The sequence below is a fragment of the Agelaius tricolor genome, unplaced genomic scaffold, assembly GCF_023055355.1.
Source record: "Agelaius tricolor isolate 1412-34295 unplaced genomic scaffold, bAgeTri1.0.p SCAF_4, whole genome shotgun sequence".
Taxonomy (NCBI): domain Eukaryota; kingdom Metazoa; phylum Chordata; class Aves; order Passeriformes; family Icteridae; genus Agelaius; species Agelaius tricolor.
In genome coordinates this window covers 27,065,804-27,070,975 of record NW_027269264.1, presented here as the reverse complement: position 1 = coordinate 27,070,975, position 5,172 = coordinate 27,065,804, and the positions used below count along the sequence as shown (strand labels likewise).

General features: G+C 35.4%; 1 non-coding gene across 1 annotated transcript; it reads right to left on the bottom strand.

The window, feature by feature from the left end:
- Positions 1-4,686: 4,686 nt before the first annotated feature.
- Positions 4,687-4,758, bottom strand: TRNAH-GUG (transfer RNA histidin (anticodon GUG)). Its single transcript has one exon. It is a non-coding gene; the product is annotated as a tRNA-His (tRNA).
- Positions 4,759-5,172: the final 414 nt, after the last annotated feature.

The following is a 5,172-nucleotide window of genomic DNA, read 5'->3' as shown; positions in this document are numbered from 1 at the left end:
CAATCAGCAAACAAAATTACGAATGACTTTATGGTGAAACAAAACTGGTGAATCAACCACAAATCTCTTTCTAGAAATTATACTTTTGTCTTTCTGGAAGACTTCATGTTTCTTATATTAGGATTTCTAGAGTCCTGTTACAATTATTTTTCAATCAAGCTTAGTTCCTATGCAAAAAAACCCCAACAATGAAGCCTTCAAAACATGTTTCCAGTGAGAATTTTCTATTCTATGCTAGTTTTCTTACTGTTGCTTTAGCAAAATTATTCAGACTGCTTTCTCAAGTGTAACAGTAAAATACCAGTTTATACCTCATGGTTGTTCTACAAATGTATAAAAACATTTACCATAGCTATATGGTAAACTTTTCTGTGCCAATAAAAAGGTCAGTACACCTTTTTGCCTTCAGCTGCATGGTGAATAATAGCAATAGTGCAGATTCCAGAATAAGCACATCCTAGTATGCCAGACTTTCCTCAATAGTTTAGATACAATTATGGAGAGTAAAATAAGAGGTTTGCTACTCATATTAGAGAATAAAAACAACAGCAAAAAAACCCCATTATTTGAGGAGCCTGGAAGCACGAGATCTAAACTTGGAATTCAGGAATTCACAAAAAAAACCTACCAGAAAAATTGAAGGAGTTTCTGTTGCTGGCTTCATGCACAGCTCCCAGGTACAAGAGGCACACAGATGCTGGCTCAGCAGCACAGAGATGCTGATTGTGTTGACACTACAGACCATGTTATAAAAGAAATCTTTTTAATTATCACAATTATCACAAAATATCAAAACTATACTCTCTTAAAGTCTTTTAAAGCACGATGTTTTGAGATCCCTTTGGATTGAGGCTTTTTTGTGGAGAAGAATGAATTCTTTTGGAAGGAGTATCACAAAGTGTGATGAGTTGTATTTGGTGCAGAGAAAAGATACACAGCATTTCTGTATAAAAGAGTGGAGGAAAAAGTTGTAAAACATTAAGCACGAGAATTAATTTCATAAAGCTTTGTAAAAGAGTTATTTATCAGATGTGTTTGAATCTGAATGAAACAGCTGATTTTGTTTCTGTGAGATTTTAAACAAAAAGGTCACAACTATATAGATTTTAGAATATAGCAAAATGAGTACTTGGAATTTTAAGATGAAAACACATAGAGAAATACATTTTTAAAAAATGAAATATAAACCAGTACTTAGATAGTTTTGGAGATATTTAGTGGGTTTGGACTTGTGCTGAGCTTTTGATGAAGAAGTAAAACCAGGCCCTACTCAAGGCCTCTAGTTTGAGTTGTAGTGCAAAACATTGTAGGACTCAAACTTGAGTCAAAGCTTAACCGAAAGTGGTATAAGTCAAAAGCTTCACAAACTGAGCAATAGTCCTCACATGTGTTCTGGTGCAGCTCTCTCCACTGCTGCAACTGCCAAAGCATTATGAATAAGAAGCAGTCTTGACTAGGACATGTGTTTTTTCAAGAAACACAAGACAGATTACAAGAGCAGAACTGCAACATCAGATATTGTTTATGTAGTTCTGTTTACACATCAGGCTCAGGAATTTCTCTGTCTGCCAAATTTTTCCCAATTACTACCCATTCTGCAATAATAGCATGTAAACTCAGAGCTGAATTTCCAGATGTAAAATCATCCCACTTGTGAAGTGAATTCCTGGAATTCTTTGCTAATGCACAACCAGGTATTTAAGCTTTCAGAAGTTCTTTTTACCACATATTTCCTTTCAAAGACTCTACTTGACCACAGCCTTTTGAAAGGATTTCAGAAGGGAACTAAAAAAGTTTTAATATGAGCTACACTCCTGTAAAGAGAATGAAAAAAACAGAATTAATTTGATTTGATGACTGCAGATTTAAAACAGCCACTGACTTCTATCCTGTTCAACACCCGCTATGGATATTAGATAGGATACAACCAACTTTGCTGCACTCCTGAAAAAATGAAGAATAACAGAAACCCACACTAGCCTCTATTAATGTTTCAAAAGCTTTTCAAGACTTTCTGTTCAGTGCTGCATTTTCAAAAACTAGATGGTTTTCTCTATAACTTAAAAACCTTAGCAGTTTTAGCCCTAATCAACAGCTAATGTTAAGAAACAATAACAAGAAAGTAATCTTTCCCCAAGAACTTGATGATTACATCATACTAGTTTTTCGTTTCAGTGCCAAGAAGCAAAGGAGTTATGCTGGGGATATGGAGATAGACACCTCCATGTCCTAAAGATTTTATGTTCTATGCAGAATGAGCCATGTATGAGAACAATAACAAGCATGAAATGACATGTGAAAACTGCAAAGGAAGGCATGTGCTCTCTTCTCATGCCTTGTTTTGAAACTACTTTTCTTTTCATGCTTGCTTTCAGTTTGCTGCCTAAAGGTAGAGAAGGCCGCCAAAGTGAACCCTTCTCTATGGCCCCCAAATTGTTCTTAGACAATAAAAAAATTCAAAGCTTCAGAAATAGATTTATGTAAACATATTATTATTATTATTATTATTATTATTATTATTATTATTATTACTACTACTACTATTATTATTATTTAGACCATGGTTTTCAGCTGGGAAAGTGTTATGTGGACTTATCTGCTAGACATGACAACCTGCATATTCCAGCAACATACATGCAAATCTTTGTGCAATTCACCATTCAAAATCAGTTCCAAGATTATCTCTTTGTGTTTCTGAAGTCCTGTTATTCTTGGAAACTCTTTTGCACACAAATTTTCATTTTATTTTTACCTAATGAGAAGGGAAAATTGATAAATATTTTCTCAGGAAGTAGAACACTGGGAGCCATCTGCACTTGCATGTTTATATTCCATAATGAACTTGGCTTTTAATTTTCTTTTTCTTGTGAGGAGAATAACTGCAGGGGGAAGTGGTAAGAAAGGTTTGATTATCTGCCTACACTATCCTTGGTCTCAGTTTATAGTCTGACCATTGAGCTAGCAAAACAAATTTTGGTATCACAAATAAAATAAATCAAACAGAATAACTACTAAGAGTTTTCCAGTAAGCCATCGTAATTTTTTTTTTTTTAAGGAACTTGGAATTTGTCTACTATCCTAATGAAATTCTTCAAAATCATCAATAATTACAGTAAGGTAATATTTAGACACAGATGAACACTGGATATAGAGAAGACAGTTCCAGGTAGCTTGAGGTCAAGCAGAGGTGAGCTTTGAGTGCTTTAGCAGACTCAGGATGATGAATAAGTAGAGCAAAATATTTGGTGTGGTAATTTTTGAATTCCTTTTTCGGGACTTAATTCACTAGGATTCTTTAAAGAGTATGTGCACCTGTGATGACTTAATTTGCTATTTCCGGATTTCATAAAATCTAACACAGCAGATGACATTTCCAAAATACTACAGCAGGGAAAGAGTACAAAAGATCATCCTGGTCTCTTTCATGCTAGTGCATATTTCTAAATTGCTTTCTTTTGGGAAATCAGTCACATCTGTCTCATCAATTAGACCAAAAATTCATAAGTTAATTGCTCTGACATGCTCCTAAAAGGCTGAATGATATTTAGACAGGAAATCTAAGGCAAATCAGAGGAATACTCAACGATATTTTGAAAAATACAAAAGAAAGAGCTCTCATGAACCTGAGGAAGGTCCTAACATGCCAGGGGTCATTAGCCTACTACACCAAAACTAGGACATCTAAGCCCACAGCCTCTAAAGGTTTCCAGGTTTCCAGGCATGTAGGGCTTTGATTTTTCCTGACTCCAGTGCTAAAAACTATTTGTTTTCCTTACTCACTCAGAAGGATGATAAAGAATTTTCCTGCTCCCTTGAGGAGAGAGAAAGGCACCTATCATTTACACTCTGAAGCAGTTGGCCTACTGCAGAAAGCTTGAATCTATCTGGGCTTTTTGGAGATGTTATCCATTGTAAAGGACTGATGTCCTGTCAGATGCAGCAATGAGAGAAAAGCAGAATTGACTCCATATCAAATTAAAGGACCAACTACCAGAAACTATTCAGTAGCTTATAAATTCTTCATCAAATTGTAACAATGATGTTTTATTAGTGTAGTTATTACTAATTATGTAATTTTGTTTGTTTGTTTGTTTATTGCACAAACAGCTGTTAGGTACCATAACCAATTTACTAAATCAAAATGGTAATTTTAGAAGTCTTCATACTGAGAATCTGCGCTCGTATTATTCAGTGAAAGAGGACAGTGAAATCACACAGTGTTCCTACTATAACAACAAAGAGAATCAACAGACAAGTGATGGTTCCTCTTGTCTGTCACCAGCAAACACATTCTGCTGGCAGCAGTCCAGGCCTAGGTAAGAAGCACTGTCATATTTCCAAGCAATTCAGGCTGATTGTTTTATTAGAATGAGAAACCAGGAAAGATCAAAACCGAAGAGGCTTCATGGCTCAGTCCAGACATTAAGTAGCTGTAAGGAGTAAAAATTCCACGACCACTATGAGACTGCATTTTTCACACTATCCATAATTTAAATTGAAAAATCCCACTTGGCACCAGGATTTCTGAATTAATACTTACTTATGCTAAGTACTCTTTTAGAGAAACATTCTTGTAAGAGTTACAGAGCTTCTGTTAGCTTTCTCATCTTAGTCTTAGCCATCACTAATAGATTACATTTGGTATGCAATCTGTAATTACATTTCCTCAAAAGAGAGGCCATCCCTTGCCGTGACTCGGATTTGAACCGAGGTTGCTGCGGCCACAACGCAGAGTACTAACCACTATACGATCACGGCAAGCCATCAGAAAGCTCAAATTAGCAGAAGAACGTTTTTTTGCTGCTGCTCTTTAAAATGTTGTATAAATGGTGCCACCTGCAGTTTACAATGAGTGTTAGCAGCAGCTTGGTCTAAACATTCTTACAAGTAATTATCATCTCGAAATTGCTTCCAGGCTTATTCTACCTTACTTGTAATCATCCATGTTTATCAGAATTGCCTAAAAAAGGAGTTTGGATGTTGTAGTATACTTTTCCCTGTCCCTTAAAAATCTTTTCAGAGATATTTTTTCCTATTTTATGTGGCAGAATAGTAAAACAATTGTTCTTTCAAATGAAAGCTGTACCAGAAATCAAGCTACACAATATACAGAAAGATTATAATGAGGAAAAAGAAAAATGAGCAAACTCCAGGGTACTCAAGTCCTGTTCA